At 45.4% G+C, this 13,361-nt stretch overlaps 1 non-coding gene across 1 annotated transcript; it reads right to left on the bottom strand.

Moving 5' to 3' along the window:
• Positions 1-767: 767 nt before the first annotated feature.
• TRNAV-GAC (transfer RNA valine (anticodon GAC)) lies at positions 768-839 on the bottom strand. Its single transcript has one exon. It is a non-coding gene; the product is annotated as a tRNA-Val (tRNA).
• Positions 840-13,361: the final 12,522 nt, after the last annotated feature.

Genomic DNA, 13,361 nt, shown 5'->3' with positions numbered 1-13,361 from the left:
GCAATTTTCTCAGGAACTACTGAACAGATTGACACCATATTTGCAAAAGAAACATCCCTGACCTGAGGACTACCTCTTTGCCAAATTTCAAGTAATTCTGTTCAGCCGTTCGGGCTGTACCTTCGACTAAAGGTCCTATGGGAAAATGCATGGGGAAAACGCGTTTTGGGACCCCCCTTTTTTCTCAGCCCCCGCTTGACGAATCACCCCGAGACTTTCAGGGTAGGAGCTGAGCGGAGCGCCCCATTAGTTTTGAAAAATTTCGCGAAGATTCGTCAACCGGCGCCAAAGTTATTCAAAATAGAATTTTCAGATTTCCTATGGAATCTCGGTCCTAACTATAACTATCTACTGGCGACCGCCAGTAGATAATATATATACATATATATATATATATATACACACACAATCAGCTCACTTTACCATTTGCAGCTTATAACCATTTACCACCAGGGGTCACTACTAACAAAAAGCAGTCACTCCACTTCTAAATCTAGCCCCTAGGGTTGAGCAGAAGCCTAAGATTCCCCACTGCTTCATTGCATTCTCCAATAGATTATAGATGTAAATTGTTTTTGATGGTATGGTCTGTGCAGATTGAAATATTCAGAGCATATTCTGAGTTTTAGTTAACACATCAGTGAGCAATTTGGCCATCAGTGAATTCAACGTTTATCTCAATCGTAATAGACAAGGATAATGACAAATATAGTTTACAATGTTAGAAAGTACATCATTTTATTTATTGTGTGAATAAAAGGAATCGTCTCCCCGTCGGGGAATTGAACCCCGGTCTCCCGCGTGTCAGGCGGGGATACTGACCACTATACTAATGAGGACATATTTGCTTCAGTTTAACAGTGCTCACCTCCATGAGGTTAGGGCATGCCCTCAATCAATTCACAGTATTGTAACAGGTAGCTTTGATTCTTTTGGTTAGGAGAAGCAATACTTTTTTCATAAATGATTACAAATCAGAAATTCCTGGCCAAAAATAATCTGCTTTATTAAGAAATGATTGATTGACATAAATACCTATCTATCGATCTGTCTATCTATCTATCTATCTATCTATCTATCTATCAGCTAACTATAACTCGCGCGACCGCAATCCACTGCTGATGACGTCGCTTATTACATCACTGTATTCACTAAGATACTGTTAATAAGTCAGTTATACAATTAATTTTACCAAAAAAAACATCCATTTAGACACTTATTTATCCATTTATTCTTCCATTAGCCTTTAGATATACATTTATTTAAATAAAAAAAATTCAGAAAGACACATATTCACTGGATGATGTCATCAGTGATGTCATGAGTGGTGTCACTGACCATGTCATGAGTGATGTCACTGACCATGTCATGATGTTAAAAATCTGGTTTGCAATGTCAACATAATCGACGCCATCTTGTCCCCTCTCGGGCCCGCACGCTGAAAATGCGCGACGGCCATTTTAGGCACCATGACCTCATTGCCGATCGCCAGCGCGTCTCTCTGGCGCTGCGAACATCCCCCCGCGCGCCACCCACCCCCGCTCTCATACATGGGCCATAAACCCTCTCCTTCTGCGCGACCCTGCCATGGAACCACATCCCACGCCTGACCGACACCTTCTTTCATCCCATACATGGTCATACATCCCTTTGATAACCCCCTTCCTCTGCGCCCGATTGTTCGAACCGATCCCAGGCCATCACCTAGCCCTGCGGATGCAGTTTATTGCCCCTACTGTAAGGGAAACACCCCACATCAAAGGGATTACAGAAGATCAAGGCCCCCCACCCCCTGAGACCCGACCAGTCGCACACACCCCCAGGAATTGGCGGAATGTACAGCTGTGTGATAGCCATCTCCTACTGTGGGTGGGGTGGGGACTTCTACTGTAGCTATGTGTGGGAGCGGATCTGAGCCGGGGATTCTGAGGATGTTCTTTCATGTATCAAAGCGATCTCAAGAATGTGCCATGTATGATAAACCTGTAATAAAGCAATAAACCTGTGTATAAGAGGCCAGGCCTCAGAGATGTGGGTAGAGCATCTCGAGAAGATTCCCTGTGGGTCTGATCTGATGTGTTCTCCTCCGGAGAGAATAAAACTTTGTTTCCTGCCTTCCAGTCTCCGGCGCCTGCCTCTTTGTTGGTTAATTTTCTAATGGTATAAGAGGCGATTACCGCCGGGCAATACTTGAAAGGTTATCAACTGCAACTGCCGCTACCATTTAACAATTGGCGCCCAATGTGGGGCCCATCAGCGACACGTGGATCCAGTGGGAGAGGTCCCGACGACAGAGTGAACGACTGCAGCGATCGGGAGAGCTCCTGCCTTATAGACCCTCGTCTGGCAGCCGATCAGCCGAACTTCACTGGTTCCGAGCAGACCTCTCTCGAGTGATCTACGGTCCTGACTGGGAACCATCAGGAGTGCCGCGGCAAACACGGAGAGTAGAGGACGATCGGGGCGCTGGAGGTGGAAGACGGGAAACTGTCCATGCGGTCCGGGTAAGGTCGTGTAACACGACGAATTGCGAAACGATTGATTGATTGAAAATACTAGTATTGCTCATTGATTGCTCTTTTTGAGGTCTTCGCTGCCTACAAACGGGGAAGAGCAGAAATACTCTCTCTCCCTTTGCAGATAGTGAAGGGTAGGTAACGCGGACTTTTGTCCCCCATTGTAATCTGTCGGCCTATTTTCCTCCCCACTGATTGATTGTCCGAATATTGATTGTTTTGAAGAATAGTACTTTTTGAGATATTCTCTGTTTGCAAATAACGTAGAATAGAAATATTCTGTCTAGTCTTTGCAGATAGTGAAGGATAGGTAACGCAGACTTTTGTCCCCCATTGTAACCCGTCGTGCTTATCTCTTTCTCACCATTTATTGATTGATTGTCCGAACACTAGTTGTTCGATATTGGTTCTTTGGAGGTATTCTCTGCTTGCAAATAACGTGGAATAGAGATATTCTGTCTAGTCTTTGTAAGCAGTGAAAAGATAGGTAGTGCAGACTTTTGTCCCCGTTGTAACCCGTCATGCCTATCTTCTCCCAACTGATTGGTAGTTGGTTCTGCTCGGACCGCTTATTAGAGGTGAACCATCCGGCTCCACTGGGAGGCACCCCTAATAAGGACATATTTACTAAATATGGATCAGTCGCTGTAGCCTACAACAAACTAGGGCATAAAAATCGCTATAGAGAAACAAAAATAATCGAGAGACCAGTAGACCACTGATGGGATCCTTTTGACCCTACAAAAATAAGAAACTCTAGGAAATAGCCCTTTGCGAAAAATATGAAACTAGGGGAAGGAGCCAAGCTCACGGTCGAGATGGCCACGAGGTAGCTCGGCTCCATCACTCTCGTTGTCTAAACATGTCTGCCCTACCACCCACCCCGCCCAGTAAACCCAACAAAATCCTGCACAAATGGAAGTCTGCCGATACCCACCATCGACGTTACCGAACTGGGCTAGATCGCGCACAATTGGGCTATGTCATTTTCCGGTTACGCAGTGACATCCTTGTGCTCGTTGCCAGATTACAAATATATACAACACTCCAACAAAGTAGTATGGTTAAAACGTTTTAATAACTTGTAGGTATATGCAACACTCCAACAGGGTAAACATGCTAAAACAAGTTTTTTAACTATTTACATGATAGCCTGCTGCAAATCCCAAAGCATTCACGTCCACATGACATAGTCCTAGCCCCTCCTTCCTCGAAATCGCAACATTGGCCTGTTTTGGGCGGTCTTTTAGTCGGCTTGGGCTATAAAAGGCCCACAAAGTCCACCGGCCTGTGAGGCGGCATCAGTGGTGGAATATTGTGCGAATAGGCCGGAGGCTACACGACGCGCCAAGACCAGGACGGCATAAGAGGTGGTGTCCAACAAGTGTACTGGTCTTGCCAATCTATGCTGCACAGATCGACAACGAAGGGTGCCCTGGCGGGGGGGGAAGCGACGCGAACGGGCCTCCTCCGCCTCCCCAGGTGGAGGCTCACCAGCTGAGAAGGCACCCCTGCCGTTTCACTCGCCGTCCAGCTGAGTAGGCGCCCCTGCACTCGCCGACCAGCTGAGAAGGCACCCCTGCCGTTTCACTCGCCGTCCAGCTGAGTAGGCGCCCCTGCACTCACCGGCCAGCTGCAGCAGGGGAACCATTTACGTCTCGCCTACCGGACGATCACCCAGGCGCGGGTTCCTTTCTGCACCAAGATTGCCATTAGCGTTCGACGCAAGAAGTGGGCCCCCGCAGCCAAGTGGTCGGGGGGACCCACCCCGGTGGCTGTAATGAAGAGCTGCTGCTGCCACTGGACTCTCAAAATGGCGGTCGGCCAGATTCAGGTCTGGTCCACTAAAAGATGGCTCTGGGCTACCTTGGAACTCGGAAGCTTGCCTGCTCGGGCGTGGGCCACACCCTTGAAAACGTCCTCTCAGCTTTGCAGATTCTGGGGGAGTCTTTGGCCCTCGACTCCCACGGACTTCAGGTGGGGGCAACCGCCGCTATTGCTCGATCATTCCACATTAACTTGTCTTTGCCCCGGGCGGCAGCCATCTTGCCTCCGTTTGGTGCCGTGAGAGAGACCGATTCAAGGCGTCGGCAGAGACCCGCCTGCTGTCCCGCCCTAAGAACGGATCACGGCATTGCTGCGAGACCGTGCTGACACCGTGCTGACGCAAGCTTCTGTTTGAATTATCAGGAGACACTGTAGCCTATCCGCTCGGATCAGTTCCGGTGGAACCTCAACATGACCCGGGAGGAACAAAAACTGTGCTTCCCCACCCCCGAATCACGATTCATGCTGTCTGTTCTTTCCGTTGGCGCTAACGAAAGTTCTTGAACTGCCGAAAGGGATTCTGGTCCGGCAGCTAGTTAGTGGAAGGACTTAGACTGTACACTGGACCCACCCGACCTCGCCCCAAAATGGCGCCGATGTAGGAGGGACCTACAACTCCTTATGGCGTTTCGGTTACTTGACAATTATGTTAAAAGGATATGAATGCGATGTTTTCACACATGATGGGCTGAGGGACGGGGAGGGTACTGATCGGGCATACGAACAACCTTATTAATGCTGGCCTTCCCATTTTTATTATCATTTTTATTTTTGTCGTGTTAAGGTAGTGTTGCTCATGACACTCGACGCCTCTCACACCGTGGCCGGCCTGTAACGGTTGTAGGCCCGTATTTGTATACGGACATTGTTTTAAATAAAGGGCTTTTTTAAGGAATTACGGAATCAGCGTCATAACAAATCATCTAGGTTGGTAAAGGTTTTTAATGACTGTTACTCCCAAGCAATAGAAGGCAGATAATGCAGACCCTTTTCCTTTTTTGCCTGAATTTTGGAATAATGAAATTTGTACCCATCACGCCTGTCTTTTTCAGAGTTGTTAGAAAATGGTTGACTATAGCTTAAGGTATCTGCCGAATGCAAGGTACGGTACCTTGCCCCATAATATGCGACCGATTGAGAAACAAATGCACGACAAGGGAACCCGAATTTAGGAGACGAATAAAATGGAGCATCTTGTATAGTCGAAAGGAAGGATATAGTAGGTCTGTGGTATTACCCGCTCCTGCAGCTAGCCTGGTACGTGGTAAGTAGAACTCTTTCGTGTCTACGCGCGCTAACGTACTTTGAATGCTGCACACCCCCCCCCCCCTTCTTTTCTTCTCTATAGGTCACGTCGGAGTTCCGACTGAAGAATGGAGTGGACATGGACCGCACCGTGCTCAATGTAGGGAAAAACATAGACAAACGTTGTGGGATGGTGCGTGAAGTGCAGACCACCACTGGGAACGTGAAAAACTGTATGGTATGACTGGGCGTATGTGCCCTGATTGTACGGTATGAATGTGTATGCATTTCATGTGCTTGGGTCGCTGGAAGAGAACGTCATCGTATGACTGAAGTGCTTGTCTATCGACCAAAGGGAGGGGAGTAAAAAGTCCGACACCCCCCCCCCCCCAAAATGGATTACGGAAAATACGCAGCATGCATAGGAAAAAGGACAGGAAAGGAGAGGTCCCCGTACTCAACGTAGCTCTGTGTCTTCGTCTTAAGTTTCTGCGCTTGATGTATGTACTGTTAGGCCCTATCCGGTATTTGTGTGTACGTGATCGCCGAATTTATGTTTTTCCCCACTTGTGTTTTCTTACGTAGAACTGACCCTTGCTACTCCATGTTGTGAGTACACCAAGTAGCCTATTATCGTACACATGTCTCTCTCTCTCTCTCTCGTTTTATGTCGTACGTATACCAAATAGCCTACTTGATGCGCACGTCTCTCTCTCTCTCTCTCTCTCTCTCTCCCTCGCTGAAGGCTCTCTTGCCCTCTTTCTTTTTGAATAAATTAACGACACTATACCTCCTCAGTATGTGTATAATTGGCCTAAAACACGACAGTGTTCGAACAAATTGACAGAAGCAAAACGACCATATTTTACCACATTACTACCTCTCCTTTCTGTAAAATGTTGAACTTAACTGGCTGAGAAAGAAAGGACAGGTAAGACGACTGATGTCTCCCAATCTGGCCCTCATCACGGGGACTATATGTCAGTGGTTTTCGTTTTGGAGCTCTAACGACACCACCTCCACCGCTCAGAATCGCCCCGCCCAATTGCTCAGAACTGGAACGTCTAAGCACCCCGTCTTCCCAGAATAGCCCCAGTTCTGTACTAGCCATCCCAGGGTATTTTGAATAATACAGCTGATGACTTTATTTTCTGAAGATACATCGCCTAAACTAATGAGGGTTACCTATTGTCTCCATCAAGAAAAAATGTTTAGCTTGTGTCCCTCCCCGAAATAGATATTTGTGAACCCATGACAGTAGCACCTTGCACTTTTTCATAAACTTAGCAGTCCTCGGAGAAAAATGTGAATTAACAGAGCTTGTGTTAGAAGAACGAGTTTCTACCGGAGAAGCCGGTTCGAATTTTGATAGACCAGAAAGTTGACAGATGTCGGGCCTCCTGCGACGATTATAAGGTACAGGAATAGACACCTAGCAGGCCAGACGATGGAAATTTGCAGGAACACGCACAAAACATGCACCACAGCAATGATTAATAAGTTAGTAACATACACCGACATAAGAGTTAATAGACATCCATCATAGAGCGACCGATAAAACATTTCCCCGACTACTCGGTGGTTGGGAGAGAGAACATAAGAGTTAATAGACATCCATCATAGAGCGACCGATAAAACATTTCCCCGACTACTCGGTGGTTGGGAGAGAGAATGAAGTGCGTAAATGTCTTCCCTGCCAGCTCTCTAAGATTTTGTTTCTTGTACTCATTCAAAGATAACCTGCGGCCATCGGAAGAGAGGGGTCGGACGTGACGCACAGCCTGGCTGCGGTTCATGGAACACCTATGGCATCGACCAAGGGGGAGCCACGAAGCAAAAGGATGCTGGACGAGGCACCATTCTCAGCATGAAAAACGATAGAACGAAAGGCTATCCCGAAGCCCCCTGCTCGCTGATCAGCTCGTGCCTGAAGTCCCAACCCGTCGGGCCCGATTGATGGGCCCAGTGCTGAAAGATTCTGCTCTCCTTTGCCCACTTTTTGATCCGATCCCACTCCACCCCCTCTTCCCTCGGTCTTCCAAAGCACCCCTATTTTGAACTTGACTTGACAAAAGAAGAATGAGAAGCGGGTACTCCGTCTCAAGGTACCTATGATAAGACCAGTCAAGGGACAGGACAAAACAGGACTGTGCTCCAAGAGCAAAGAATGGTCACACCCTGCAACGCGAAAGCCTGGATTTGAGCTGGACCTTAGCTCCACCGCCGGTGCTCAACAGTGCCAACGAAAGAAGAAGAACAATGAGAGCTTACCAGTGATGGCTCGATGCAATAAGACACTGGAAAGAAGAAACACCCCCTCCCTGACTGAAACTCATGTTGAGTTGTATTCCTCTCCCAACCATTTTTGAATTGACTATCTTCCAATCAAGTTTCCAAGGTCCTTTATCGGTCTCTTCCAACTACACACTAATATCTAAGAAACATTAGCTTGGTATAAATGACAATTGTATAGCATCAACCGTACACCTGACTATGCTGTTTGGTTTGATCCACACAAAGTATAGGCCTTGAGTAATGTGCATAATATTCCTTGTCTTGCCGGACCACCTCTTACGGTATCAAATTTGTGTTCAAGCGAGCTTCCCTCCACCTATCTCCGGGCCTGACATATGACGCAGCTGATGTAATTTTGTATACGCTACCTCCTCGCCTGTCACATCAACCATATGTAACTATGTACAATTGTGTCAGACTGTTCCTGTCTGTCCTAAAACTCTGTACTTTTAAAACAGGAAAGCATGAAAGCATTTACGATATTATGGCTAAGAGGTTAACGAAGGTGAATGTCAGCTAGACAAGCTGGCTAGATATGTTGAAAAGGGAGGACTGTTAAAAATCTGGTTTGCAATGTCAACATAATCGACGCCATCTTGTCCCCTCTCAGGCCCGCACGCTGAAAACGCGCGACGGCCATTTTAGGCACCATGACCTCATTGCCGATCGCCAGCGCGTCCCTCTGGCGCTGCGAACATCCCCCCGTGCGCCGGCCACCCCCGCTCTCTCATACATGGGCCATAAACCCTCTCCTTCTGCGCGACCCTGCCATGGAACCACATCCCACGCCTGACCGACACCTTCTTTCATCCCATACATGGTCATACATCCCTTTGATAACCCCCTTCCTCTGCGCCCGATTGTTCAAACCGATCCCAGGCCATCACCTAGCCCTACGGATGCAGTTTATTGCCCCTACTGTAAGGGAAACACCCCACATCAAAGGGATTACAGAAGATCAAGGCCCCCCACCCCCTGAGACCCGACCAGTCGCACACACCCCCGGGAATTGGCGGAATGTCCAGCTGTGTGATAGCCATCTCCTACTGTGGGTGGGGTGGGGACTTCTACTGTAGCTATGTATGGGAGCGGATCTGAGCCGGGGATTCTGAGGATGTTCTTTTATGTATCAAAGCGATCTCAAGAATGTGCCATGTATGATAAACCTGTAATAAAGCAATAAACCTGTGTATAAGAGGCCAGGCCTCAGAGATGTGGGTAGAGCATCTCGAGAAGATTCCCTGTGGGTCTGATCTGATGTGTTCTCCTCCGGAGAGAATAAAACTTTGTTTCCTGCCTTCCAGTCTCCGGCGCCTGCCTCTTTGTTGGTTAATTTTCGAATGGTATAAGAGGCGATTACCGCCGGGCAATACTTGAAAGGTTATCGACTGCAACTGCTGCTACCATTTAACAATGAGTGATGTAATATGCGACGTCATCAGCAGTGGATTGCGGTCGCGCGAGTTATAGTTAGCTGAACTAACTATAACGGGGGAATTTCAATGGTTTTTTACGAGGGAAATGTCCAGCTAACTATAACATGTGTGAAACGTATGTTTTTTTTCAGTGAATTTGCAAGGTTTTTAAATGCTAATTCCTAACTATAACATGTGTGAAACCTAAGGTTGTTTTTAGTGAATTTGTAAGGTTTTTTAAATGCTAATTTATGTATGTATTATTATGTTTTTTATATATTTATTTTACAATAAACTACCTATGTATATAGTTATAGATTGACTGTATCCTTTAATATGGAATGGCTCAGCTCTTTTATTTTGAATTTGGATAAAGTTGAACAGCATAGTTAATATCTTCTATAAACTTATAAACAGTTTAAAATGTTGTTTTTTTTTTAAGGGCACCTCGCGATTTTTTGAAAAAAAAATTAAATGTTTTTTTCACCCTTCGGGGTCCTTCAGGGACCCCCTGACAAAGGCTAGGGGGTCAGGAACTCTCTACCCTGCCCCCTTTTCACGTTCTCCACCTTTCTTTTTCACTGCCACACACAAAATAGCGTCGAGCACCGTGCGCGCACCCCGCGATTTTTTGAAAAAAATGTTTAAAAAATTTCACCCTTCGGGGTCCTTCAGGGACCCCCTGACAAAGGCTAGGGGGTCAGGACCTTCACCTCTCTGGTGGCCCTTTTGAGCTAAGTCAAGGATGCCCCAGCAGGTCATCTCTGCCTTATTGCAATGCTACTTCCCTTGGCTAAACTCGGAGCGGCCATCCATTGTGGACAACGACCTGCACCCACTGTGTCCGGTTGGCTGCGATATGCAGCGTACTTCCAGGAGCAGCTGTCTAATTTCTGGGATTTTGTGCCTTCGCGCACTATGTCAATATAATTTGTATATCAGAAACAGCATTCAGGTCATTAGCAACCAAATTAAGTTTATGTGCAGCACAGTGAGCAAAAGCAGTTTTAGGATATTTATTTTGGCTTGAACGCCACCTTCCTTTCCTGCCATTGTAGAGCATCCATCATATCCTTGGCCATGGAGTTTTTCTACGTTTAATCCAAATTTAGAACATGTATCCAAAACCATATTAGCAATTGAGATAGCATCCATTTCTTTTAAGGTTGCAAATCCAAGGAATTCTTCTCTGATGACACCTACGATGCTACTTGTCGTGTCTACAAAACGTACTTTAAGTGACGTCTGGGGGCATATGTATCAAATTCTCGATTTACGATTCTCAAATAGCGATTTTTTGAGAATCGCTATTTGGGAATGGCAAACGAGATGTAAGTAAAAATTCGTAAATTGTTAGCGATTCCTTGGCATTCCTTAATTGCGATTAGCAAATTGCGAATCGCAATTAAGGAATACCTTCCCATTCATTCCTATGGGCCAGGAGGCCCATAGGAATGAATGGGAAGACATTCATAATTAGCGATTCGCAATTAGAGAATCGCAAATTGAGAATAATTTCAAAGGTGCAAGGTGACACCCTGATGCACCCCTGAAATGAGCATGTGTGCGCATGTTGCGCACATACATGCCCTAAGGGCATGTATGTGCGCCACATGGCACTTTGATAAATGCCAAAAAGTGCATCTTTCAAAGAAATCGCAAATTACCACCAACTTGAAGTTGGTGGTAATTTGCGATTTCTTAAGGAGAAATCGCACAACTTGGGAGCTTGTTACATCGCATTTAAGGAATCGCAATTTGCAATTCCTTAAATGCAATCGCAAAATAGAGAATCGCAAATTTGCGGTTCTCTAATTTGCAATGCCCTTTTGGGATGATACATCCCAAAAGGCCTTTTCCCGTTCGCAAAAGGGCTGATTCTGGGAATCGGCCCATTTGCGAACAGGAAAAGGGCTTGATACATATTCCCCCTGTTCTTTACCAGATATGACAGCACTTACATCAACAATGATTGAAAATCCATTTGACCTATTGACTAAGGATACTAGATCTTCTCTTAATGTTTCTTCACATAATGTAATCAATTCATGTTCAACTCGAATTGATGTATAACGTGCATTAACTGGTGCATTTTCCAGATGGTTCTTTAGGATCACATCTCCTGCTTGAATGAGAAATTGGTACAGACTTTGCATATTTCCGGTTGTACTTTTTTCCCACATTAAGCAATGTGCCACAAAATAAGACAGTAGACAAAATTGGAAATAACTTTTTCCGATTTTCTTCAACATGCCTTTTCACAGCGTTATTTGACAAACAATACTTGTTTCTGGGTTTTTTCTGATCGCCAAAAAGTGAGTTGCGTTCACTTGTGCCAAGACGACAAGACATGCTTGCGTGCACTTTCATGGAAGTCTTTCTATTTAGTGAAAGGTATAGTTATGAATGCTCCTTGTATCCCACCGTGATCAGGCTGTGGAAAAATTGAGCAAAACTTGCAAATTGCAATTTTCAGTTGTGGAGAGTAGCTAAGCCATGGTGAATATTGATCAACCCACACATGACGGAAACAGCGTGTTCCACACGAATCCTTCTTGAAGTCATACGATTCTGGTGGAGTATACGTATTCATTAAAAGACTGTATTTTACATCATCTGTTTATTTTTTTTGCAGAGTTAAAACACAATCCAATATCATTTACAGGAACATCAACATCATGGCTAGATTCTGTTGGAGCTGAAAGTGGACCTGCAGAACTGCTAGTGCTTGGTTCTTCTGGGTCCTCCTGTTCACCATGTCTAGATTCTTTTCTTGCTTCCGTAATATCAGATCCTACATCATCCAATTTACGTTTTGATAAAAATGTCGAAAATCCATTTCTAAAAAGAAATGGGGGTCATTGAATACTCTGCCGATGCTGAGCTCATCACCGGGCTACCTGTATTGAATAAAAGGAGTTGTAGATGAGCTACAACCAGCAGCTTTTAACTCGCAGCACTTGTCAAGTCCAGGTCACATCAACAGGTATAACCCCACCACACAAGATAATAAATCGTATAACCCCAATGTCCCCATGGTGGAACAAAATATAAATCCACTGCCAACACCCCTTGTGTATTACATCTAGCCGGTGTTTTTCCTGCCAGAGGCAAATTCATTCACATCCATTTCGCTTTCTTCGGCCCAGAGTTCTGTTTTACATCAATTTGAACTAGATAGTTATTGAAAACTCATGTACATGGACGGCATTAAAATATTTTCTTTTCTTTTGCGATTAGTCAGGTAGGATTTTGGTTTTACAAATTAAGGATAAAGAAGAAAAGATTGACCTTGTGGAAGAGGATTTGTTGTGGTACCTGAAGTCTGAAGTGAGATGGACTTTCAGAGAATTGATCAACCTCAATCTGAGTGGTCGTAAGTGCAAGGGTTAACGGAACTGCGCCCACGAACTGGACACTGTCCATGTTGATGATGTACCTTTTTTACATCATTGGCAAAGACAGTTTGGGTTCTATATGAGGGCGGGTTTATTAAGATTTGTTATCAACATTGGCAGAGAAAGGAAGTCTTGGAAAAACATCACCCATTGTTTAATGATAAAAAAGCCACGATGAGCCAAAGAGATGCCATATACATTTTCCTATGTATATGACTAATACTGCAGTAAAAGTCTAATTGTGACTGTGACTGTCTTTCTATCTTCTCGTTCCACTACTTTCTCATGCTTTTGTCTAATTTTGTTCTGCTCTGTCCTTCCTCTCCCTAAGTTTTACTGACTACTTTCTCTTGCTTTTGCCCCGGCCTCAGTTCCACATTTTATGATTACAAGCAAATCACCTAATCTCCCCATGGCTGCCTGCATTTACTTGACTGCCTGCCACCTCCTGCTGGTTGCTGCTTGCCCCGTTGACCTCTGTTGCACTGCTCCCCTCCTCCACCGACTACTTCTCACATTGTTTTGCGCAGTTTTATGTAGTTCCAACACCACCCTAAGGTATTGGAGCGCTTTACAGAAGCACCAGTTACTTTTGATGTGTTCAGTTTCAAGAAATCCCAACAATGCCCCACGGTATTTGAGCGCTTTAATTAGCTTTAGTTACT

Source organism: Triturus cristatus, chromosome 4_1, assembly GCF_964204655.1.
Source record: "Triturus cristatus chromosome 4_1, aTriCri1.1, whole genome shotgun sequence".
Lineage (NCBI taxonomy): Eukaryota > Metazoa > Chordata > Amphibia > Caudata > Salamandridae > Triturus > Triturus cristatus.
This window is presented reverse-complemented; position numbering and strand designations above follow the sequence as displayed.